This window comes from Triturus cristatus, chromosome 6 (genome assembly GCF_964204655.1).
Source record: "Triturus cristatus chromosome 6, aTriCri1.1, whole genome shotgun sequence".
Lineage (NCBI taxonomy): Eukaryota > Metazoa > Chordata > Amphibia > Caudata > Salamandridae > Triturus > Triturus cristatus.
In genome coordinates, this window is record NC_140589.1 from 99,820,184 (window position 1) to 99,845,140 (window position 24,957).

The 24,957-nt window shown below is 43.4% G+C and overlaps 21 non-coding genes across 21 annotated transcripts; all 21 read right to left on the reverse strand.

Moving 5' to 3' along the window:
- Positions 1-40: 40 nt before the first annotated feature.
- TRNAL-AAG (transfer RNA leucine (anticodon AAG)) lies at positions 41-123 on the reverse strand. The gene has a single exon. It is a non-coding gene; the product is annotated as a tRNA-Leu (tRNA).
- Positions 124-1,024: 901 nt separating this feature from the next.
- On the reverse strand, positions 1,025-1,107 carry TRNAL-UAG (transfer RNA leucine (anticodon UAG)). The gene has a single exon. It is a non-coding gene; the product is annotated as a tRNA-Leu (tRNA).
- A 2,008-nt stretch (positions 1,108-3,115) lies between these two features.
- On the reverse strand, positions 3,116-3,198 carry TRNAL-UAG (transfer RNA leucine (anticodon UAG)). Its single transcript has one exon. It is a non-coding gene; the product is annotated as a tRNA-Leu (tRNA).
- Positions 3,199-4,491: 1,293 nt separating this feature from the next.
- Positions 4,492-4,574, reverse strand: TRNAL-CAG (transfer RNA leucine (anticodon CAG)). Its single transcript has one exon. It is a non-coding gene; the product is annotated as a tRNA-Leu (tRNA).
- A 632-nt stretch (positions 4,575-5,206) lies between these two features.
- Positions 5,207-5,289, reverse strand: TRNAL-UAG (transfer RNA leucine (anticodon UAG)). Its single transcript has one exon. It is a non-coding gene; the product is annotated as a tRNA-Leu (tRNA).
- Positions 5,290-6,353: 1,064 nt separating this feature from the next.
- TRNAL-AAG (transfer RNA leucine (anticodon AAG)) lies at positions 6,354-6,436 on the reverse strand. Its single transcript has one exon. It is a non-coding gene; the product is annotated as a tRNA-Leu (tRNA).
- Positions 6,437-6,622: 186 nt separating this feature from the next.
- TRNAL-CAG (transfer RNA leucine (anticodon CAG)) lies at positions 6,623-6,705 on the reverse strand. The gene has a single exon. It is a non-coding gene; the product is annotated as a tRNA-Leu (tRNA).
- A 632-nt stretch (positions 6,706-7,337) lies between these two features.
- On the reverse strand, positions 7,338-7,420 carry TRNAL-UAG (transfer RNA leucine (anticodon UAG)). Its single transcript has one exon. It is a non-coding gene; the product is annotated as a tRNA-Leu (tRNA).
- A 2,006-nt stretch (positions 7,421-9,426) lies between these two features.
- TRNAL-UAG (transfer RNA leucine (anticodon UAG)) lies at positions 9,427-9,509 on the reverse strand. The gene has a single exon. It is a non-coding gene; the product is annotated as a tRNA-Leu (tRNA).
- Positions 9,510-11,551: 2,042 nt separating this feature from the next.
- Positions 11,552-11,634, reverse strand: TRNAL-UAG (transfer RNA leucine (anticodon UAG)). Its single transcript has one exon. It is a non-coding gene; the product is annotated as a tRNA-Leu (tRNA).
- A 2,009-nt stretch (positions 11,635-13,643) lies between these two features.
- Positions 13,644-13,726, reverse strand: TRNAL-UAG (transfer RNA leucine (anticodon UAG)). Its single transcript has one exon. It is a non-coding gene; the product is annotated as a tRNA-Leu (tRNA).
- A 1,024-nt stretch (positions 13,727-14,750) lies between these two features.
- On the reverse strand, positions 14,751-14,833 carry TRNAL-AAG (transfer RNA leucine (anticodon AAG)). The gene has a single exon. It is a non-coding gene; the product is annotated as a tRNA-Leu (tRNA).
- A 186-nt stretch (positions 14,834-15,019) lies between these two features.
- Positions 15,020-15,102, reverse strand: TRNAL-CAG (transfer RNA leucine (anticodon CAG)). The gene has a single exon. It is a non-coding gene; the product is annotated as a tRNA-Leu (tRNA).
- A 1,778-nt stretch (positions 15,103-16,880) lies between these two features.
- On the reverse strand, positions 16,881-16,963 carry TRNAL-AAG (transfer RNA leucine (anticodon AAG)). Its single transcript has one exon. It is a non-coding gene; the product is annotated as a tRNA-Leu (tRNA).
- Positions 16,964-17,149: 186 nt separating this feature from the next.
- Positions 17,150-17,232, reverse strand: TRNAL-CAG (transfer RNA leucine (anticodon CAG)). The gene has a single exon. It is a non-coding gene; the product is annotated as a tRNA-Leu (tRNA).
- Positions 17,233-17,864: 632 nt separating this feature from the next.
- Positions 17,865-17,947, reverse strand: TRNAL-UAG (transfer RNA leucine (anticodon UAG)). The gene has a single exon. It is a non-coding gene; the product is annotated as a tRNA-Leu (tRNA).
- Positions 17,948-19,955: 2,008 nt separating this feature from the next.
- On the reverse strand, positions 19,956-20,038 carry TRNAL-UAG (transfer RNA leucine (anticodon UAG)). Its single transcript has one exon. It is a non-coding gene; the product is annotated as a tRNA-Leu (tRNA).
- Positions 20,039-21,062: 1,024 nt separating this feature from the next.
- Positions 21,063-21,145, reverse strand: TRNAL-AAG (transfer RNA leucine (anticodon AAG)). Its single transcript has one exon. It is a non-coding gene; the product is annotated as a tRNA-Leu (tRNA).
- A 901-nt stretch (positions 21,146-22,046) lies between these two features.
- TRNAL-UAG (transfer RNA leucine (anticodon UAG)) lies at positions 22,047-22,129 on the reverse strand. The gene has a single exon. It is a non-coding gene; the product is annotated as a tRNA-Leu (tRNA).
- A 1,293-nt stretch (positions 22,130-23,422) lies between these two features.
- On the reverse strand, positions 23,423-23,505 carry TRNAL-CAG (transfer RNA leucine (anticodon CAG)). Its single transcript has one exon. It is a non-coding gene; the product is annotated as a tRNA-Leu (tRNA).
- A 632-nt stretch (positions 23,506-24,137) lies between these two features.
- TRNAL-UAG (transfer RNA leucine (anticodon UAG)) lies at positions 24,138-24,220 on the reverse strand. The gene has a single exon. It is a non-coding gene; the product is annotated as a tRNA-Leu (tRNA).
- Between the last annotated feature and the right edge of the window lie 737 nt (positions 24,221-24,957).

A 24,957-nucleotide genomic window follows, 5' to 3' on the forward strand; every position in this document is an offset into this window, starting at 1 on the left:
GATTCTAAAGGAACTGAGAGAGAAAATGGAATTCAAGTTTTGTCAGAAGTGGGATTCGAACCCACGCCTCCAGGAGAGACTGCAGCCTTAATGCAGCGCCTTAGACCACTTGGCCATCCTGACCCCATGCTGCTTTTTCATCTAAAGGGTGAGAAAGATATTAGGAACCAAAAAATGCACAGAGCTTAGGCCAATAGTGGCTAGAGCAAGAAAAAAACTCACTGCACTCTTCCAAGAAGACAATCCTATAAGCCACTGCGAGGGAAATGATCATATTTCTCAAGAAAAAAATTAGAGTAAACACAGGACTGTCAGAAGTGGGATTTGAAGCCACGCCTCCAGAGGAGACTGCGACCTGAACGCAGCGCCTTAGACCACTCGGCCATCATGACTTGCTTTCCCAGCATCTTCCAGAGGCCAGACAGCCATGCAGGTAAGGTACTGAAAAGGAATGCCCTCAATTTATTTATCCTATTATATGCACTTCCAACAGATCTTTGAACAATCTGTACAGAGCAGGACCTATGGAGAACTCTTTAGAACTTTGAGGCGAACAAAGAGAAAGTGCTATTCACCAGCCACTTGAACGGCTCAAAGCTGCTTTGAAATTGAGACAATAGCCACCTCTTGGCTGGCTAAAGCAATTTCAACAAGGGATCTCAAAGTCACAACATAGGGTGGAGTATGCAAATTTAAGCAGCCCCTGATCAAAGCCCTAAGGAAATTGCTGTAAGTGTGCTGGAGTCCAGTTGTCTATCAGATGCATGGCATTCTTCCAAATTTGCAGGGCCCGTCTGGCCAGGGCATACAAGAGCATGACTCTTCCAGATGACCTCTTACATGGGTCCTATGCTCATTTGGTAAGGATTGCACTTTGTCAGCAAGACGTTATAGAACCTAAATATATGAGAAACCCCATCTCTCTTGACAAGAGGAGAACGGAATAACGTGCCAGGTGAAGACCAACAGATGCAACTTCCATCAGATGTTAACCTGATAAAGGAGATTAAATCTCCAAAAGGCATGCCAGAAGTGGGATTCGAACCCACGCCTCCAAAGGAGACTGTGGCCTAAACACAGCACCTTAGACCTCTCGGCCATCCTGACAGTATAGGCTTTTAAGAAATGAATAAAAGTTACTCAGAAACGTCTACCTCCATGCAAGCCTGAAATAATTTAAACATTCAAACACAAGGTGCAACTTTATGCACAGGACAATAAACACAGAAGAACACATACGAAAGCACTTTATTTCACAGGTATACAGTTTTCATGCTTTTAGAACACCACATACCTCTCACCAGCTATTTAGGGTCCTGTATCCGACTCACAACATTTCCTTGCCTGCGACCTCTCTCTCTACACAAACAACTACAGCACAGGAAGTAGGAAGGCAATAGGTGGGGCAGTTTATGCAAATTTATGCTGCCAATGTGCCTTGCAGATTCATGCAGGATTTCTAGATCCTTGCTGGATACAAGAGAGTAGGCCTTGTTCCAGATAAACTATCCCTAGCAGGGAAAGTCTGAGCACAGGCACTCTTTTGCTCTTTAGCCCCTGGCCTGGGACTCACCCTCACTTGCTGAGGCGTGAAATTCTGCATACCAACTTTGCACAGAAGGTATGTTTGTGGTTGTTTGGGGATGGGTGGGAGGTCAAGAGCAGGGAAAAGCAGGTGTCCTTCACTACTAGACTCCTCTTCTATGCCTCCCTGCCATTCACTCACTCTGTCTTTGTTTCATTCTCTCCTGCCACAACACTCCTTCTCACTCACTCGCTCTATCACTTGTATTTTTGCCCTTGCTCTGCATTCTATAGTGGAAACATCTCTTGAATGAAGCATCTGAAAATGACGTGACATAAAATTTAAAACCTCCTTATTGGAAACCTAAAACATCACAAGACTTAATGTAACCCATTTCTTTCATAAAAAAGATTTTTAAAGTACCCCACAAAAGAAATATAAAACACCACGAGTGCTAGAAGAATATTACATTAACGTTAAAGATAGAATAGGGCAAATGCATTTGCAGTTGAAACGGAAGTTTGGTACTTATTCAGATATTATTTACATTGCCAATTTTTAGCTGAGATTCTAAAGGAACTGAGAGAGAAAATGGAATTCAAGTTTTGTCAGAAGTGGGATTCGAACCCATGCCTCCAGGAGAGACTGCGGGATTAACGCAGCGCCTTAGACCACTCAGCCATCCTGACACCATGCTGCTTTTTCATCTAAAGGGTGAGAAAGATATTAGGAACCAAAAAATGCACAGAGCTTAGGCCAATAATGGCTAGAGCACGAAAAAAACTCACTGCACTCTTCCAAGAAGACAATCCTATAAGCCACTGCGAGGGAAATGATCATATTTCTCAAGAAAAAAATTAGAGTAAACACAGGACTGTCAGAAGCGGGATTTGAACCCACGCTTCCAGAGGAGACTGCGACCTGAACGCAGCGCCTTAGACCACTCGGCCATCCTGACTTGCTTTCCCAGCATCTTCCAGAGGCCAGACAGCCATGCAGGTGAGGTACTGAAAAGGAATGCCCTCAATTTATTTATCCTATTATATGCACTTCCAACAGTTCTTTGAACAATCTGTACAGAGCAGGACCTATGGAGAACTCTTTAGAACTTTGAGGCGAACAAAGAGAAAGTGCTATTCACCAGCCACTTGAACGGCTCAAAGCTGCTTTGAAATTGAGACAATAGCCACCTCTTGGCTGGCTAAAGCAATTTCAACAAGGGATCTCAAAGTCACAACATAGGGTGGAGTATGCAAATTTAAGCAGCCCCTGATCAAAGCCCTAAGGAAATTGCTGTAAGTGTGCTGGAGTCCAGTTGTCTACCAGATGCATGGCATTCTTCCAAATTTGCAGGGCCCGTCTGGCCAGGGCATACAAGAGCATGACTCTTCCAGATGACCTCTTACATGGGTCCTATGCTCATTTGGTAAGGATTGCGCTTTGTCAGCAAGACGTTATAGAACCTAAATATATGAGAAACTCCATCTCTCTTAACAAGAGGAGAACGGAATAACGTGCCAGGTGAAGACCAACAGATGCAACTTCCATCAGATGTTAACCTGATAAAGGAGATTAAATCTCCAAAAGGCATGTCAGAAGTGGGATTCGAACCCACGCCTCCAAAGGAGACTGTGGTCTAAACACAGCACCTTAGACCTCTCGGCCATCCTGACAGTTTAGGCTTTTAAGAAATGAATAAAAGTTACTCAGAAACGTCTACTTCCATGCAAGCCTGAAATAATTTAAACCTTCAAACACAAGGTGCAACTTTATGCACAGGACAATAAACACAGAAGAACACATACGAAAGCACTTTATTTCACAGGTATACAGTTTTCATGCTTTTAGAACACCACATACCTCTCACTAGCTATTTAGGGTCCTGTATCCGACTCACAACATTTCCTTGCCTGCGACCTCTCTCTCTACACAAACAACTACAGCACAGGAAGTAGGAAGGCAATAGGTGGGGCAGTTTATGCAAATTTATGCTGCCAATGTGCCTTGCAGATTCATGCAGGATTTCTAGATCCTTGCTGGATACAAGAGAGTAGGCCTTGTTCCAGATAAACTATCCCTAGCAGGGAAAGTCTGAGCACAGGCACTCCTTTGCTCTTTAGCCCCTGGCCTGGGACTCACCCTCACTTGCTGAGGCGTGAAATTCTGCATACCAACTTTGCACAGAAGGTATGTTTGTGGTTGTTTGGGGATGGGTGGGAGGTCAAGAGCAGGGAAAAGCAGGTCTCCTTCACTACTAGACTCCTCTTCTATGCCTCCCTGCCGTTCACTAACTCTGTCTTTGTTTCATTCTCTCCTTCCACAACACTCCTTCTCACTCACTCGCTCTATCACTTGTATTTTTGCCCTTGCTCTTCATTCTATAGTGGAAACTGCTCTTGAATGAAGCATCTGAAAATGACGTGACATAAAATTTAAAACCTCCTTATTGGAAACCTAAAACATCACAAGACTTAATGTAACCCATTTCTTTCATAAAAAAGATTTTTAAAGTACCCCACAAAACAAATATAAAACACCACGAGTGCTAGAAGAATATTACATTAACGTTAAAGATAGAATAGGGCAAATGCATTTGCAGTTGAAACTGAAGTTTGGTACTTATTCAGATATTATTTACATTGCCAATTTTTAGCTGAGATTCTAAAGGAACTGAGAGAGAAAATGGAATTCAAGTTTTGTCAGAAGTGGGATTCGAACCCATGCCTCCAGGAGAGACTGCGGCCTTAACGCAGCACCTTAGACCACTCGGCCATCCTGACCCCATGCTGCTTTTTTATCTAAAGGGTGAGAAAGATATTAGGAACCAAAAAATGCACAGAGCTTAGGCCAATAGTGGCTAGAGCACGAAAAAAACTCACTGCACTCTTCCAAGAAGACAATCCTATAAGCCACTGCGAGGGAAATGATCATATTTCTCAAGAAAAAAATTAGAGTAAACACAGGACTGTCAGAAGTGGGATTTGAACCCACGCCTCCAGAGGAGACTGCGACCTGAACGCAGCGCCTTAGACCACTCGGCCATCCTGACTTGCTTTCCCAGCATCTTCCAGAGGCCAGACAGCCATGCAGGTGAGGTACTGAAAAGGAATGCCCTCAATTTATTTATCCTATTATATGCACTTCCAACAGATCTTTGAACAATCTGTACAGAGCAGGACCTATGGAGAACTCTTTAGAACTTTGAGGCGAACAAAGAGAAAGTGCTATTCACCAGCCACTTGAACGGCTCAAAGCTGCTTTGAAATTGAGACAATAGCCACCTCTTGGCTGGCTAAAGCAATTTCAACAAGGGATCTCAAAGTCACAACATAGGGTGGAGTATGCAAATTTAAGCAGCCCCTGATCAAAGCCCTAAGGAAATTGCTGTAAGTGTGCTGGAGTCCAGTTGTCTACCAGATGCATGGCATTCTTCCAAATTTGCAGGGCCCGTCTGGCCAGGGCATACAAGAGCATGACTCTTCCAGATGACCTCTTACATGGGTCCTATGCTCATTTGGTAAGGATTGCGCTTTGTCAGCAAGACGTTATAGAACCTAAATATATGAGAAACCCCATCTCTCTTGACAAGAGGAGAACGGAATAACGTGCCAGGTGAAGACCAACAGATGCAACTTCCATCAGATGTTAACCTGATAAAGGAGATTAAATCTCCAAAAGGCATGTCAGAAGTGGGATTCGAACCCACGCCTCCAAAGGAGACTGTGACCTAAACACAGCACCTTAGACCTCTCGGCCATCCTGACAGTATAGGCTTTTAAGAAATGAATAAAAGTTACTCAGAAACGTCTACTTCCATGCAAGCCTGAAATAATTTAAACCTTCAAACACAAGGTGCAACTTTATGCACAGGACAATAAACACAGAAGAACACATACGAAAGCACTTTATTTCACAGGTATACAGTTTTCATGCTTTTAGAACACCACATACCTCTCACCAGCTATTTAGGGTCCTGTATCCGACTCACAACATTTTCTTGCCTGCGACCTCTCTCTCTACACAAACAACTACAGCACAGGAAGTAGGAAGGCAATAGGTGGGGCAGTTTATGCAAATTTATGCTGCCAATGTGCCTAGCAGATTCATGCAGGATTTCTAGATCCTTGCTGGATACAAGAGAGTAGGCCTTGTTCCAGATAAACTATCCCTAGCAGGGAAAGTCTGAGCACAGGCACTCTTTTGCTCTTTAGCCCCTGGCCTGGGACTCACCCTCACTTGCTGAGGCGTGAAATTCTGCATACCAACTTTGCACAGAAGGTATGTTTGTGGTTGTTTGGGGATGGGTGGGAGGTCAAGAGCAGGGAAAAGCAGGTCTCCTTCACTACTAGACTACTCTTCTATGCCTCCCTGCCGTTCACTCACTCTGTCTTTGTTTCATTCTCTCCTTCCACAACACTCCTTCTCACTCACTCGCTCTATCACTTGTATTTTTGCCTTTGCTCTGCATTCTATAGTGGAAACATCTCTTGAATGAAGCATCTGAAAATGACGTGACATAAAATTTAAAACCTCCTTATTGGAAACCTAAAACATCACAAGACTTAATGTAACCCATTTCTTTCATAAAAAAGATTTTTAAAGTACCCCACAAATGAAATATAAATACCACGAGTGCTAGAAGAATATTACATTAACGTTAAAGATAGAATAGGGCAAATGCATTTGCAGTTGAAACTGAAGTTTGGTACTTATTCAGATATTATTTGCAGTTGAAACTGAAGTTTGGTACTTATTCAGATATTATTTACATTGCCAATTTTTAGCTGAGATTCTAAAGGAACTGAGAGAGAAAATTGAATTCAAGTTTTGTCAGAAGTGGGATTCGAACCCACGCCTCCAGGAGAGACTGCGGCCTTAACGCAGCGCCTTAGACCACTCGGCCATCCTGACCCCATGCTGCTTTTTCATCTAAAGGGTGAGAAAGATATTAGGAACCAAAAAATGCACAGAGCTTAGGCCAATAGTGGCTAGAGCAAGAAAAAAACTCACTGCACTCTTCCAAGAAGACAATCCTATAAGCCACTGCGAGGGAAATGATCATATTTCTCAAGAAAAAAATTAGAGTAAACACAGGACTGTCAGAAGTGGGATTTGAACCCACGCCTCCAGAGGAGACTGCGACCTGAACGCAGCGCCATAGACCACTCGGCCATCCTGACTTGTTTTCCCAGCATCTTCCAGAGGCCAGACAGCCATGCAGGTGAGGTACTGAAAAGGAATGCCCTCAATTTATTTATCCTATTATATGCACTTCCAACAGATCTTTGAACAATCTGTACAGAGCAGGACCTATGGAGAACTCTTTAGAACTTTGAGGCGAACAAAGAGAAAGTGCTATTCACCAGCCACTTGAACGGCTCAAAGCTGCTTTGAAATTGAGACAATAGCCACCTCTTGGCTGGCTAAAGCAATTTCAACAAGGGATCTCAAAGTCACAACATAGGGTGGAGTATGCAAATTTAAGCAGCCCCTGATCAAAGCCCTAAGGAAATTGCTGTAAGTGTGCTGGAGTCCAGTTGTCTACCAGATGCATGGCATTCTTCCAAATTTGCAGGGCCCGTCTGGCCAGGGCATACAAGAGCATGACTCTTCCAGATGACCTCTTACATGGGTCCTATTATCATTTGGTAAGGATTGCGCTTTGTCAGCAAGACGTTATAGAACCTAAATATATGAGAAACCCCATCTCTCTTGACAAGAGGAGAACGGAATAACGTGCCAGGTGAAGACCAACAGATGCAACTTCCATCAGATGTTAACCTGATAAAGGAGATTAAATCTCCAAAAGGCATGTCAGAAGTGGGACTCGAACCCACGCCTCCAAAGGAGACTGTGGCCTAAACACAGCACCTTAGACCTCTCGGCCATCCTGACAGTACAGGCTTTTAAGAAATTAATAAAAGTTACTCAGAAACGTCTACCTCCATGCAAGCCTGAAATAATTTAAACCTTCAAACACAAGGTGCAACTTTATGCACAGGACAATAAACACAGAAGAACACATACGAAAGCACTTTATTTCACAGGTATACAGTTTTCATGCTTTTAGAACACCACATACCTCTCACCAGCTATTTAGGGTCCTGTATCCGACTCACAACATTTCCTTGCCTGCGACCTCTCTCTCTACACAAACAACTACAGCACAGGAAGTAGGAAGGCAATAGGTGGGGCAGTTTATGCAAATTTATGCTGCCAATGTGCCTTGCAGATTCATGCAGGATTTCTAGATCCTTGCTGGATACAAGAGAGTAGGCCTTGTTCCAGATAAACTATCCCTAGCAGGGAAAGTCTGAGCACAGGCACTCTTTTGCTCTTTAGCCCCTGGCCTAGGACTCACCCTCACTTGCTGAGGCGTGAAATTTTGCATACCAACTTTGCACAGAAGGTATGTTTGTGGTTGTTTGGGGGATGGGTGGGAGGTCAAGAGCAGGGAAAAGCAGGTCTCATTCACTACTAGACTCCTCTTCTATGCCTCCCTGCCATTCACTCACTCTGTCTTTGTTTCGTTCTCTCCTTCCACAACACTCCTTCTCACTCACTCGCTCTATCACTTGTATTTTTGCCCTTGCTCTGCATTCTATAGTGGAAACAGCTCTTGAATGAAGCATCTGAAAATGACGTGACATAAAATTTAAAACCTCCTTATTGGAAACCTAAAACATCACAAGACTTAATGTAACCCATTTCTTTCATAAAAAAGATGTTTAAAGTACCCCACAAAAGAAATATAAAACACCACGAGTGCTAGAAGAATATTACATTAACGTTAAAGATAGAATTGGGCAAATGCATTTGCAGTTGAAACTGAAGTTTGGTACTTATTCAGATATTATTTACATTGCCAATTTTTAGCTGAGATTCTAAAGGAACTGAGAGAGAAAATGGAATTCAAGTTTTGTCAGAAGTGGGATTCGAACCCACGCCTCCAGGAGAGACTGTGGCCTTAACGCTGTGCCTTAGACCACTCGGCCATCCTGCCCCAATGCTGCTTTTTCATCTAAAGGGTGAGAAATATATTAGGAACCAAAAAATGCACAGAGCTTAGGCCAATAGCTAGAGCAAGAAAAAAACTCACTGCACTCTTCCAAGAAGACAATCCTATAAGCCACTGCGAGGGAAATGATCATATTTCTCAAGAAAAAAAGTATAGTAAACACATGCATGTCAGAAGTGGGATTAGAACCCACACCTCCAGAGGAGACTGCGACCTGAACGCAGCGCCTTAGACCACTCGGCCATCCTGACTTGCTTTCCCAGCATCTTCCAGAGGCCAGACAGCCATGCAGGTGAGGTACTGAAAAGGAATGCCCTCAATTTATTTATCCTATTATATGCACTTCCAACAGATCTTTGAACAATCTGTACAGAGCAGGACCTATGGAGAACTCTTTAGAACTTTGAGGCGAACAAAGAGAAAGTGCTATTCACCAGCCACTTGAACGGCTCAAAGCTGCTTTGAAATTGAGACAATAGCCACCTCTTGGCTGGCTAAAGCAATTTCAACAAGGGATCTCAAAGTCACAACATAGGGTGGAGTATGCAAATTTAAGCAGCCCCTGATCAAAGCCCTGAGGAAATTGCTGTAAGTGTGCTGGAGTCCAGTTGTCTACCAGATGAATGGCATTCTTCCAAATTTGCAGGGCCCGTCTGGCCAGGGCATACAAGAGCATGACTCTTCCAGATGACCTCTTACATGGGTCCTCTGCTCATTTGGTAAGGATTGCGCTTTGTCAGCAAGACGTTATAGAACCTAAATATATGAGAAACCCCATCTCTCTTGACAAGAGGAGAACGGAATAACGTGCCAAGTGAAGACCAACAGATGCAACTTCCATCAGATGTTAACCTGATAAAGTAGATTAAATCTCCAAAAGGCATGTCAGAAGTGGGATTCGAACCCACGCCTCCAAAGGAGACTGTGGCCTAAACACAGCGCCTTAGACCTCTCGGCCATCCTGACAGTTTAGGCTTTTAAGAAATGAATAAAAGTTACTCAGAAACGTCTACCTCCATGCAAGCCTGAAATAATTTAAACCTTCAAACACAAGGTGCAACTTTATGCACAGGACAATAAACACAGAAGAACACATACGAAAGCACTTTATTTCACAGGTGTACAGTTTTCATGCTTTTAGAACACCACATACCTCTCACCAGCTATTTAGGGTCCTGTATCCGACTCACAACATTTCCTTGCCTGCGACCTCTCTCTCTACACAAACAACTACAGCACAGGAAGTAGGAAGGCAATAGGTGGGGCAGTTTATGCAAATTTATGCTGCCAATGTGCCTTGCAGATTCATGCAGGATTTCTAGATCCTTGCTGGATACAAGAGAGTAGGCCTTGTTCCAGATAAACTATCCCTAGCAGGGAAAGTCTGAGCACAGGCACTCTTTTGCTCTTTAGCCCCTGGCCTGGGACTCACCCTCACTTGCTGAGGCGTGAAATTCTGCATACCAACTTTGCACAGAAGGTATGTTTGTGATTGTTTGGGGATGGGTGGGAGGTCAAGAGCAGGGAAAAGCAGGTCTCCTTCACTACTGGACTACTCGTCTATGCCTCCCTGCCGTTCACTCACTCTGTCTTTGTTTCATTCTCTCCTTCCACAACACTCCTTCTCACTCACTCGCTCTATCACTTGTATTTTTGCCTTTGCTCTGCATTCTATAGTGGAAACATCTCTTGAATGAAGCATCTGAAAATGACGTGACATAAAATTTAAAACCTCCTTATTGGAAACCTAAAACATCACAAGACTTAATGTAACCCATTTCTTTCATAAAAAAGATTTTTAAAGTACCCCACAAATGAAATATAAATACCACGAGTGCTAGAAGAATATTACATTAACGTTAAAGATAGAATAGGGCAAATGCATTTGAAACTGAAGTTTGGTACTTATTCAGATATTATTTGCAGTTGAAACTGAAGATTGGTACTTATTCAGATATTATTTACATTGCCAATTTTTAGCTGAGATTCTAATGGAACTGAGAGAGAAAATGGAATTCAAGTTTTGTCAGAAGTGGGATTCGAACCCACGCCTCCAGGAGAGACTGCGGCCTTAACGCAGCGCCTTAGACAACTCGGCCATCCTGACCCCATGCTGCTTTTTCATCTAAAGGGTGAGAAAGATATTAGGAACCAAAAAATGCACAGAGCTTAGGCCAATAGTGGCTAGAGCAAGAAAAAAACTCACTGCACTCTTCCAAGAAGACAATCCTATAAGCCACTGCGAGGGAAATGATCATATTTCTCAAGAAAAAAATTAGAGTAAACACAGGACTGTCAGAAGTGGGATTTGAACCAACGCCTCCAGAGGAGACTGCGACCTGAACGCAGCGCCTTAGACCACTCGGCCATCCTGACTTGCTTTCCCAGCATCTTCCAGAGGCCAGACAGCCATGCAGGTGAGGTACTGAAAAGGAATGCCCTCAATTTATTTATCCTATTATATGCACTTCCAACAGATCTTTGAACAATCTGTACAGAGCAGGACCTATGGAGAACTCTTTAGAACTTTGAGGCAAACAAAGAGAAAGTGCTATTCACCAGCCACTTGAACGGCTCAAAGCTGCTTTGAAATTGAGACAATAGCCACCTCTTGGCTGGCTAAAGCAATTTCAACAAGGGATCTCAAAGTCACAACATAGGGTGGAGTATGCAAATTTAAGCAGCCCCTGATCAAAGCCCTAAGGAAATTGCTGTAAGTGTGCTGGAGTCCAGTTGTCTACCAGATGCATGGCATTCTTCCAAATTTGCAGGGCCCGTCTGGCCAGGGCATACAAGAGCATGACTCTTCCAGATGACCTCTTACATGGGTCCTATGCTCATTTGGTAAGGATTGCGCTTTGTCAGCAAGACGTTATAGAACCTAAATATATGAGAAACCCCATCTCTCTTGACAAGAGGAGAACGGAATAACGTGCCAAGTGAAGACCAACAGATGCAACTTCCATCAGATGTTAACCTGATAAAGGAGATTAAATCTCCAAAAGGCATGTCAGAAGTGGGATTCGAACCCACGCCTCCAAAGGAGACTGTGGCCTAAACACAGCGCCTTAGACCTCTCGGCCATCCTGACAGTATATGCTTTTAAGAAATGAATAAAAGTTACTCAGAAACGTCTACCTCCATGCAAGCCTGAAATAATTTAAACCTTCAAACACAAGGTGCAACTTTATGCACAGGACAATAAACACAGAAGAACACATACGAAAGCACTTTATTTCACAGGTATACAGTTTTCATGCTTTTAGAACACCACATACCTCTCACCAGCTATTTAGGGTCCTGTATCCGACTCACAACATTTCCTTGCCTGCGACCTCTCTCTCTACACAAACAACTACAGCACAGGAAGTAGGAAGGCAATAGGTGGGGCAGTTTATGCAAATTTATGCTGCCAATGTGCCTTGCAGATTCATGCAGTATTTCTAGATCCTTGCTGGATACAAGAGAGTAGGCCTTGTTCCAGATAAACTATCCCTAGCAGGGAAAGTCTGAGCACAGGCACTCTTTTGCTCTTTAGCCCCTGGCCTGGGACTCACCCTCACTTGCTGAGGCGTGAAATTCTGCATACCAACTTTGCACAGAAGGTATGTTTGTGGTTGTTTGGGGGATGGGTGGGAGGTCAAGAGCAGGGAAAAGCAGGTCTCATTCACTACTAGACTCCTCTTCTATGCCTCCCTGCCATTCACTCACTCTGTCTTTGTTTCATTCTCTCCTTCCACAACACTCCTTCTCACTCACTCGCTCTATCACTTGTATTTTTGCCCTTGCTCTGCATTCTATAGTGGAAACAGCTCTTGAATGAAGCATCTGAAAATGACGTGACATAAAATTTAAAACCTCCTTATTGGAAACCTAAAACATCACAAGACTTAATGTAACCCATTTCTTTCATAAAAAAGATTTTTAAAGTACCCCACAAAAGAAATATAAAACACCACGAGTGCTAGAAGAATATTACATTAACGTTAAAGATAGAATAGGGCAAATGCATTTGCAGTTGAAACTGAAGTTTGGTACTAATTCAGATATTATTTACATTGCCAATTTTTAGCTGAGATTCTAAAGGAACTGAGAGAGAAAATGGAATTCAAGTTTTGTCAGAAGTGGGATTCAAACCCACGCCTCCAAGAGAGACTGCGGCCTTAACACAGCGCCTGTGACCACTCGGCCATCCTGACCCCATGCTGCTTTTTCATCTAAAGGGTGAGAAATATATTAGGAACCAAAAAATGCACAGAGCTTAGGCCAATAGTGGCTAGAGCAAGAAAAAAACTCACTGCACTCTTCCAAGAAGACAATCCTATAAGCCACTGCGAGGGAAATGATCATATTTCTCAAGAAAAAAAGTATAGTAAACACATGACTGTCAGAAGTGGGATTTGAACCCACACCTCCAGTGGAGACTGCGACCTGAACGAAGCGCCTTAGACCACTCGGCCATCCTGACTTGCTTTCCCAGCATCTTCCAGAGGCCAGACAGCCATGCAGGTGAGGTACTGAAAAGGAATGCCCTCAATTTATTTATCCTATTATATGCACTTCCAACAGATCTTTGAACAATCTGTACAGAGCAGGACCTATGGAGAACTCTTTAGAACTTTGAGGCGAACAAAGAGAAAGTGCTATTCACCAGCCACTTGAAAGGCTCAAAGCTGCTTTGAAATTGAGACAATAGCCACCTCTTGGCTGGCTAAAGCAATTTCAACAAGGGATCTCAAAGTCACAACATAGGGTGGAGTATGCAAATTTAAGCAGCCCCTGATCAAAGCCCTAAGGAAATTGCTGTAAGTGTGCTGGAGTCCAGTTGTCTACCAGATGAATGACATTCTTCCAAATTTGCAGGGCCCGTCTGGCCAGGGCATACAAGAGCATGACTCTTCCAGATGACCTCTTACATGGGTCCTATGCTCATTTGGTAAGGATGGCGCTTTGTCAGCAAGACGTTATAGAACCTAAATATATGAGAAACCCCATCTCTCTTGACAAGAGGAGAACGGAATAACGTGCCAAGTGAAGACCAACAGATGCAACTTCCATCAGATGTTAACCTGATAAAGGAGATTAAATTTCCAAAAGGCATGTCAGAAGTGGGATTCAAACCCACGCCTCCAAAGGAGACTGTGGCCTAAACACAGCGCCTTAGACCTCTCGGCCATCCTGACAGTTTAGGCTTTTAAGAAATGAATAAAAGTTACTCAGAAACGTCTACCTCCATGCAAGCCTGAAATAATTTAAACCTTCAAACACAAGGTGCAACTTTATGCACAGGACAATAAACACAGAAGAACACATACGAAAGCACTTTATTTCACAGGTATACAGTTTTCATGCTTTTAGAACACCACATACCTCTCACCAGCTATTTAGGGTCCTGTATCCGACTCACAACATTTCCTTGCCTGCGACCTCTCTCTTTACACAAACAACTACAGCACAGGAAGTAGGAAGGCAATAGGTGGGGCAGTTTATGCAAATTTATGCTGCCAATGTGCCTTGCAGATTCATGCAGGATTTGTAGATCCTTGCTGGATACAAGAGAGTAGGCCTTGTTCCAGATAAACTATCCCTAGCAGGGAAAGTCTGAGCACAGGCACTCTTTTGCTCTTTAGCCCCTGGCCTGGGACTCACCCTCACTTGCTGAGGCGTGAAATTCTGCATACCAACTTTGCACAGAAGGTATGTTTGTGGTTGTTTGGGGATGGGTGGGAGGTCAAGAGCAGGGAAAAGCAGGTCTCCTTCACTACTAGACTCCTCTTCTATGCCTCCCTGCCATTCACTCACTCTGTCTTTGTTTCATTCTCTCCTTCCACAACACTCCTTCTCACTCACTCGCTCTATCACTTGTATTTTTGCCCTTGCTCTGCATTCTATAGTGGAAACAGCTCTTGAATGAAGCATCTGAAAATGACGTGACATAAAATTTAAAACCTCCTTATTGGAAACCTAAAACATCACAAGACTTAATGTAACCCATTTCTTTCATAAAAAAGATTTTTAAAGTACCCCACAAAAGAAATATAAAACACCACGAGTGCTAGAAGAATATTACATTAACGTTAAAGATAGAATAGGGCAAATGCATTTGCAGTTGAAACTGAAGTTTGGTACTAATTCAGATATTATTTACATTGCCAATTTTTAGCTGAGATTCTAAAGGAACTGAGAGAGAAAATGGAATTCAAGTTTTGTCAGAAGTGGGATTCAAACCCACGCCTCCAGGAGAGACTGCGGCCTTAACGCAGCGCCTTAGACCACTCGGCCATCCTGACCCCATGCTGCTTTTTCATCTAAAGGGTGAGAAATATATTAGGAACCAAAAAATGCACAGAGCTTAGGCCAATAGTGGCTAGAGCAAGAAAAAAACTCACTGCACTCTTCCAAGAAGACAATCCTATAAGCCACTGCGAGGGAAATGATCATATTTCTCAAGAAAAAAAGTATAGTGAACACATGACTGTCAGAAGTGGGATTTGAACCCACACCTCCAGTGGAGACTGCGACCTGAACGCAGTGCCTTAGACCACTCGGCCATCCTGACTTGCTTTCCCAGCATCTTCCAGAGGCCAGACAGCCATGCAGGTGAGGTACTGAAAAGGAATGCCCTCAATTTATTTATCCTATTATATGCACTTCCAACAGATCTTTGAACAATCTGTACAGAGCAGGACCTATGGAGAACTCTTTAGAACTTTGAGGCGAACAAAGAGAAAGTGCTATTCACCAGCCACTTGAAAGGCTCCAAGCTGCTTTGAAATTGAGACAATAGCCACCTCTTGGCTGGCTAAAGCAATTTCAACAAGGGATCTCAAAGTCACAACATAGGGTGGAGTATGCAAATTTAAGCAGCCCCTGATCAAAGCCCTGAGGAAATTGCTGTAAGTGTGCTGGAGTCCAGTTGTCTACCAGATGAATGGCATTCTTCCAAATTTGCAGGGCCCGTCTGGCCAGGGCATACAAGAGCATGACTCTTCCAGATGACCTCTTACATGGGTCCTGTGCTCATTTGGTAAGGATTGCGCTTTGTCAGCAAGACGTTATAGAACCTAAATATATGAGAAACCCCATCTCTCTTGACAAGAGGAGAACGGAATAACGTGCCAAGTGAAGACCAACAGATGCAACTTCCATCAGATGTTAACCTGATAAAGGAGATTAAATCTCCAAAAGGCATGTCAGAAGTGGGATTCGAACCCACGCCTCCAAAGGAGACTGTGGCCTTAACACAGCGCCTTAGACCTCTCGGTATCCTGACAGTTTAGGCTTTTAAGAAATGAATAAAAGTTACTCAGAAACGTCTACCTCCATGCAAGCCTGAAATAATTTAAACCTTCAAACACAAGGTGCAACTTTATGCACAGGACAATAAACACAGAAGAACACATACGAAAGCACTTTATTTCACAGGTATACAGTTTTCATGCTTTTAGAACACCACATACCTCTCACCAGCTATTTAGGGTCCTGTATCCGACTCACAACATTTCCTTGCCTGCGACCTCTCTCTCTACACAAACAACTACAGCACAGGAAGTAGGAAGGCAATAGGTGGGGCAGTTTATGCAAATGTATGCTGCCAATGTGCCTTGCAGATTCATGCAGGATTTCTAGATCCTTGCTGGATACAAGAGAGTAGGCCTTGTTCCAGATAAACTATCCCTAGCAGGGAAAGTCTGAGCACAGGCACTCTTTTGCTCTTTAGCCCCTGGCCTGGGACTCACCCTCACTTGCTGAGGCGTGAAATTCTGCATACCAACTTTGCACAGAAGGTATGTTTGTGATTGTTTGGGGATGGTTGGGAGGTCAAGAGCAGGGAAAAGCAGGTCTCCTTCACTACTGGACTACTCTTCTATGCCTCCCTGCCGTTCACTCACTCTGTCTTTGTTTCATTCTCTCCTTCCACAACACTCCTTCTCACTCACTCGCTCTATCACTTGTATTTTTGCCCTTGCTCTGCATTCTATAGTGGAAACATCTCTTGAATGAAGCATCTGAAAATGACGTGACATAAAATTTAAAACCTCCTTATTGGAAACCTAAAACATCACAAGACTTAATGTAACCCATTTCTTTCATAAAAAAGATTTTTAAAGTACCCCACAAAAGAAATATAAATACCACGAGTGCTAGAAGAATATTACATTAACGTTAAAGATAGAATAGGGCAAATGCATTTGCAGTTGAAACTGAAGTTTGGTACTTATTCAGATATTATTTGCAGTTGAAACTGAAGTTTGGTACTTATTCAGATATTATTTACATTGCCAATTTTTAGCTGAGATTCTAAAGGAACTGAGAGAGAAAATGGAATTCAAGTTTTGTCAGAAGTGGGATTCGAACCCACGCCTCCAGGAGAGACTGCGGCCTTAACACAGCGCCTTAGACCACTCGGCCATCCTGACCCCATTCTGCATTTTCATCTAAAGGGTGAGAAAGATATTAGGAACCAAAAAATGAACAGAGCTTAGGCCAATAGTGGCTAGAGCAAGAAAAAAACTCACTGCACTCTTCCAAGAAGACAATCCTATAAGCCACTGCGAGGGAAATGATCATATTTCTCAAGAAAAAAATTAGAGTAAACACAGGACTGTCAGAAGTGGGATTTGAACCCACGCCTCCAGAGGAGACTGCGACCTGAACGCAGCGCCTTAGACCACTCGGCCATCCTGACTTGCTTTCCCAGCATCTTCCAGAGGCCAGACAGCCATGCAGGTGAGGTACTGAAAAGGAATGCCCTCAATTTATTTATCCTATTATATGCACTTCCAACAGATCTTTGAACAATCTGTACAGAGCAGGACCTATGGAGAACTCTTTAGAACTTTGAGGCGAACAAAGAGAAAGTGCTATTCACCAGCCACTTGAACGGCTCAAAGCTGCTTTGAAATTGAGACAATAGCCACCTCTTGGCTGGCTAAAGCAATTTCAACAAGGGATCTCAAAGTCACAACATAGGGTGGAGTATGCAAATTTAAGCAGCCCCTGATCAAAGCCCTAAGGAAATTGCTGTAAGTGTGCTGGAGTCCAGTTGTCTACCAGATGCATGGCATTCTTCCAAATTTGCAGGGCCCGTCTGGCCAGGGCATACAAGAGCATGACTCTTCCAGATGACCTCTTACATGGGTCCTATGCTCATTTGGTAAGGATTGCGCTTTGTCAGCAAGACGTTATAGAACCTAAATATATGAGAAACTCCATCTCTCTTGACAAGAGGAGAACGGAATAACGTGCCAAGTGAAGACCAACAGATGCAACTTCCATCAGATGTTAACCTGATAAAGTAGATTAAATTTCCAAAAGGCATGTCAGAAGTGGGATTCAAACCCACGCCTCCAAAGGAGACTGTGGCCTAAACACAGCGCCTTAGACCTCTCGGCCATCCTGACAGTTTAGGCTTTTAAGAAATGAATAAAAGTTACTCCGAAACGTCTACCTCCATGCAAGCCTGAAATAATTTAAACCTTCAAACACAAGGTGCAACTTTATGCACAGGACAATAAACACAGAAGAACACATACGAAAGCACTTTATTTCACAGGTATACAGTTTTCATGCTCTTTAGAACACCACATACCTCTCACCAGCTATTTAGGGTCCTGTATCCGACTCACAACATTTCCTTGCCTGCGACCTCTCTCTCTACACAAACAACTACAGCACAGGAAGTAGGAAGGCAATAGGTGAGGCAGTTTATGCAAATTTATGCTGCCAATGTGCCTTGCAGATTCATGCAGGATTTCTAGATCCTTGCTGGATACAAGAGAGTAGGCCTTGTTCCAGATAAACTATCCCTAGCAGGGAAAGTCTGAGCACAGGCACTCTTTTGCTCTTTAGCCCCTGGCCTGGGACTCTCCCTCACTTGCTGAGGCGTGAAATTCTGCATACCAACTTTGCACAGAAGGTATGTTTGTGATTGTTTGGGGATGGGTGGGAGGTCAAGAGCAGGGAAAAGCAGGTCTCCTTCACTACTAGACTACTCTTCTATGCCTCCCTGCCGTTCACTCACTCTGTCTTTGTTTCATTCTCTCCTTCCACAACACTCCTTCTCACTCACTCGCTCTATCACTTGTATTTTTGCCCTTGCTCTGCATTCTATAGTGGAAACATCTCTTGAATGAAGCATCTGAAAATGACGTGACATAAAATTTAAAACCTCCTTATTGGAAACCTAAAACATCACAAGACTTAATGTAACCCATTTCTTTCATAAAAAAGATTTTTAAAGTACCCCACAAAAGAAATATAAATACCACGAGTGCTAGAAGAATATTACATTAACGTTAAAGATAGAATAGGGCAAATGCATTTGCAGTTGAAACTGTAGTTTGGTACTTATTCAGATATTATTTACATTGCCAATTTTTAGCTGAGATTCTAAAGGAACTGAGAGAGAAAATGGAATTCAAGTTTTGTCAGAAGTAGGATTCGAACCCACGCCTCCAGGAGAGACTGCAGCCTTAACGCAGCGCCTTAGACCACTCGGCCATCCTGACCCCATGCTGCTTTTTCATCTAAAGGGTGAGAAAGATATTAGGAACCAAAAAATGCACAGAGCTTAGGCCAATAGTGGCTAGAGCACGAACAAAACTCACTGCACTCTTCCAAGAAGACAATCCTATAAGCCACTGCGAGGGAAATGATCATATTTCTCAAGAAAAAAATTAGAGTAAACACAGGACTGTCAGAAGTGGGATTTGCACCCACGCCTCCAGAGGAGACTGCGACCTGAACGCAGCGCCTTAGACCACTCGGCCATCCTGACTTGCTTTCCCAGCATCTTCCAGAGGCCAGACAGCCATGCTGGTGAGGTACTGAAAAGGAATGCCCTCAATTTATTTATCCTATTATATGCACTTCCAACAGATCTTTGAACAATCTGTACAGAGCAGGACCTATGGAGAACTCTTTAGAACTTTGAGGCGAACAAAGAGAAAGTGCTATTCACCAGCCACTTGAACGGCTCAAAGCTGCTTTGAAATTGAGACAATAGCCACCTCTTGGCTGGCTAAAGCAATTTCAACAAGGGATCTCAAAGTCACAACATAGGGTGGAGTATGCAAATTTAAGCAGCCCCTGATCAAAGCCCTGAGGAAATTGCTGTAAGTGTGCTGGAGTCCAGTTGTCTACCAGATGAATGGCATTCTTCCAAATTTGCAGGGCCCGTCTGGCCAGGGCATACAAGAGCATGACTCTTCCAGATGACCTCTTACATGGGTCCTATGCTCATTTGGTAAGGATTGCGCTTTGTCAGCAAGACGTTATAGAACCTAAATATATGAGAAACTCCATCTCTCTTGACAAGAGGAGAACGGAATAACGTGCCAAGTGAAGACCAACAGATGCAACTTCCATCAGATGTTAACCTGATAAAGGAGATTAAATCTCCAAAAGGCATGTCAGAAGTGGGATTCGAACCCACGCCTCCAAAGGAGACTGTGGCCTAAACACAGCGCCTTAGACCTCTCGGCCATCCTGACAGTATAGGCTTTTAAGAAATGAATAAAAGTTACTCAGAAACGTCTACCTCCATGCAAGCCTGACATAATTTAAACCTTCAAACACAAGGTGCAACTTTATGCACAGGACAATAAACACAGAAGAACACATACGAAAGCACTTTATTTCACAGGTATACAGTTTTCATGCTTTTAGAACACCACATACCTCTCACCAGCTATTTAGGGTCTTGTATCCGACTCACAACATTTCCTTGCCTGCGACCTCTCTCTCTACACAAACAACTACAGCACAGGAAGTAGGAAGGCAATAGGTGGGGCAGTTTATGCAAATTTATGCTGCCAATGTGCCTTGCAGATTCATGCAGGATTTCTAGATCCTTGCTGGATACAAGAGAGTAGGCCTTGTTCCAGATAAACTATCCCTAGCAGGGAAAGTCTGAGCACAGGCACTCTTTTGCTCTTTAGCCCCTGGCCTGGGACTCACCCTCACTTGCTGAGGCGTGAAATTCTGCATACCAACTTTGCACAGAAGGTATGTTTGTGGTTGTTTGGGGATGGGTGGGAGGTCAAGAGCAGGGAAAAGCAGGTCTCCTTCACTACTAGACTACTCTTCTATGCCTCCCTGCCGTTCACTCACTCTGTCTTTGTTTCATTCTCTCCTTCCACAACACTCCTTCTCACTCACTCGCTCTATCACTTGTATTTTTGCCCTTGCTCTGCATTCTATAGTGGAAACATCTCTTGAATGAAGCATCTGAAAATGACGTGACATAAAATTTAAAACCTCCTTATTGGAAACCTAAAACATCACAAGACTTAATGTAACCCATTTCTTTCATAAAAAAGATTTTTAAAGTACCCCACAAAAGAAATATAAAACACCACGAGTGCTAGAAGAATATTACATTAACGTTAAAGATAGAATAGGGCAAATGCATTTGCAGTTGAAACTGAAGTTTGGTACTTATTCAGATATTATTTACATTGCCAATTTTTAGCTGAGATTCTAAAGGAACTGAGAGAGAAAATGGAATTCAAGTTTTGTCAGAAGTGGGATTCGAACCCACGCCTCCAGGAGAGACTGCGGCCTTAACGCAGCGCCTTAGACCACTCGGCCATCCTGACCCCATGCTGCTTTTTCATCTAAAGGGTGAGAAAGATATTAGGAACCAAAAAATGCACAGAGCTTAGGCCAATAGTGGCTAGAGCAAGAAAAAAACTCACTGCACTCTTCCAAGAAGACAATCCTATAAGCCACTGCGAGGGAAATGATCATATTTCTCAAGAAAAAAATTAGAGTAAACACAGGACTGTCAGAAGAGGGATTTGAACCCACGCCTCCAGAGGAGACTGCGACCTGAACGCAGCGCCTTAGACCACTCGGCCATCCTGACTTTCTTTCACAGCATCTTCCAGAGGCCAGACAGCCATGCAGGTGAGGTACTGAAAAGGAATGCCCTCAATTTATTTATCCTATTATATGCACTTCCAACAGATCTTTGAACAATCTGTACAGAGCAGGACCTATGGAGAACTCTTTAGAACTTTGAGGCGAACAAAGAGAAAGTGCTATTCACCAGCCACTTGAACGGCTCAAAGCTGCTTTGAAATTGAGACAATAGCCACCTCTTGGCTGGCTAAAGCAATTTCAACAAGGGATCTCAAAGTCACAACATAGGGTGGAGTATGCAAATTTAAGCAGCCCCTGATCAAAGCCCTAAGGAAATTGCTGTAAGTGTGCTGGAGTCCAGTTGTCTACCAGATGCATGGCATTCTTCCAAATTTGCAGGGCCCGTCTGGCCAGGGCATACAAGAGCATGACTCTTCCAGATGACCTCTTACATGGGTCCTATGCTCATTTGGTAAGGATTGCGCTTTGTCAGCAAGACGTTATAGAACCTAAATATATGAGAAACCCCATCTCTCTTGACAAGAGGAGAACGGAATAACGTGCCAGGTGAAGACCAACAGATGCAACTTCCATCAGATGTTAACCTGATAAAGGAGATCAAATCTCCAAAATGCATGTCAGAAGTGGGATTCGAACCCACGCCTCCAAAGGAGACTGTGGCCTAAACACAGCACCTTAGACCTCTCGGCCATCCTGACAGTACAGGCTTTTAAGAAATGAATAAAAGTTACTCAGAAACGTCTACCTCCATGCAAGCCTGAAATAATTTAAACCTTCAAACACAAGGTGCAACTTTATGCACAGGACAATAAACACAGAAGAACACATACGAAAGCACTTTATTTCACAGGTATACAGTTTTCATGCTTTTAGAACACCACATACCTCTCACCAGCTATTTAGGGTCCTGTATCCGACTCACAACATTTCCTTGCCTGCGACCTCTCTCTCTACACAAACAACTACAGCACAGGAAGTAGGAAGGCAATAGGTGGGGCAGTTTATGCAAATTTATGCTGCCAATGTGCCTTGCAGATTCATGCAGGATTTCTGGATCCTTGCTGGATACAAGAGAGTAGGCCTTGTTCCAGATAAACTATCCCTAGCAGGGAAAGTCTGAGCACAGGCACTCTTTTGCTCTTTAGCCCCTGGCCTGGGACTCACCCTCACTTGCTGAGGCGTGAAATTCTGCATACCAACTTTGCACAGAAGGTATGTTTGTGGTTGTTTGGGGATGGGTGGGAGGTCAAGAGCAGGGAAAAGCAGGTCTCCTTCACTACTAGACTCCTCTTCTATGCCTCCCTGCCATTCACTCACTCTGTCTTTGTTTCATTCTCTCCTTCCACAACACTCCTTCTCACTCACTCGCTCTATCACTTGTATTTTTGCCCTTGCTCTGCATTCTATAGTGGAAACAGCTCTTGAATGAAGCATCTGAAAATGACGTGACATAAAATTTAAAACCTCCTTATTGGAAACCTAAAACATCACAAGACTTAATGTAACCCATTTCTTTCATAAAAAAGATTTTTAAAGTACCCCACAAAAGAAATATAAAACACCACGAGTGCTAGAAGAATATTACATTAACGTTAAAGATAGAATAGGGCAAATGCATTTGCAGTTGAAACTGAAGTTTGGTACTTATTCAGATATTATTTACATTGCCAATTTTTAGCTGAGATTCTAAAGGAACTGAGAGAGAAAATGGAATTCAAGTTTTGTCAGAAGTGGGATTCAAACCCACGCCTCCAGGAGAGACTGCAGCCTTAACGCAGCGCCTTAGACCACTCGGCCATCCTGACCCCATGCTGCTTTTTCATCTAAAGGGTGAGAAATATATTAGGAACCAAAAAATGCACAGAGCTTAGGCCAATAGTGGCTAGAGCAAGAAAAAAACTCACTGCACTCTTCCAAGAAGACAATCCTATAAGCCACTGCGAGGGAAATGATCATATTTCTCAAGAAAAAAAGTATAGTAAACACATGACTGTCAGAAGTGGGATTTGAACCCACGCCTCCAGAGGAGACTGCGACCTGAACGCAGCGCCTTAGACCACTCGGCCATCCTGACTTGCTTTCCCAGCATCTTCCAGAGGCCAGACAGCCATGCAGGTGAGGTACTGAAAAGGAATGCCCTCAATTTATTTATCCTATTATATGCACTTCCAACAGATCTTTGAACAATCTGTACAGAGCAGGACCTATGGAGAACTCTTTAGAACTTTGAGGCGAACAAAGAGAAAGTGCTATTCACCAGCCACTTGAACGGCTCAAAGCTGCTTTGAAATTGAGACAATAGCCACCTCTTGGCTGGCTAAAGCAATTTCAACAAGGGATCTCAAAGTCACAACATAGGGTGGAGTATGCAAATTTAAGCAGCCCCTGATCAAAGCCCTGAGGAAATTGCTGTAAGTGTGCTGGAGTCCAGTTGTCTACCAGATGAATGGCATTCTTCCAAATTTGCAGGGCCCGTCTGGCCAGGGCATACAAGAGCATGACTCTTCCAGATGACCTCTTACATGGGTCCTATGCTCATTTGGTAAGGATTGCGCTTTGTCAGCAAGACGTTATAGAACCTAAATATATGAGAAACCCCATCTCTCTTGACAAGAGGAGAACGGAATAACGTGCCAAGTGAAGACCAACAGATGCAACTTCCATCAGATGTTAACCTGATAAAGGAGATTAAATCTCCAAAAGGCATGTCAGAAGTGGGATTCGAACCCACGCCTCCAAAGGAGACTGTGGCCTAAACACAGCGCCTTAGACCTCTCGGCCATCCTGACAGTATAGGCTTTTAAGAAATGAATAAAAGTTACTCAGAAACGTCTACCTCCATGCAAGCCTGAAATAATTTAAACCTTCAAACACAAGGTGCAACTTTATGCACAGGACAATAAACACAGAAGAACACATACGAAAGCACTTTATTTCACAGGTATACAATTTTCATGCTTTTAGAACACCACATACCTCTCACCAGCTATTTAGGGTCCTGTATCCGACTCACAACATTTCCTTGCCTGCGACCTCTCTCTCTACACAAACAACTACAGCACAGGAAGTAGGAAGGCAATAGGTGGGGCAGTTTATGCAAATTTATGCTGCCAATGTGCCTTGTAGATTCATGCAGGATTTCTAGATCCTTGCTGGATACAAGAGAGTAGGCCTTGTTCCAGATAAACTATCCCTAGCAGGGAAAGTCTGAGCACAGGCACTCTTTTGCTCTTTAGCCCCTGGCCTGGGACTCACCCTCACTTGCTGAGGCGTGAAATTCTGCATACCAACTTTGCACAGAAGGTATGTTTGTGGTTGTTTGGGGATGGGTGGGAGGTCAAGAGCAGGGAAAAGCAGGTCTCCTTCACTACTAGACTCATCTTCTATGCCTCCCTGCCGTTCACTCACTCTGTCTTTGTTTCATTCTCTCCTTCCACAACACTCCTTCTCACTCACTCGCTCTATCACTTGTATTTTTGCCCTTGCTCTGCATTCTATAGTGGAAACATCTCTTGAATGAAGCATC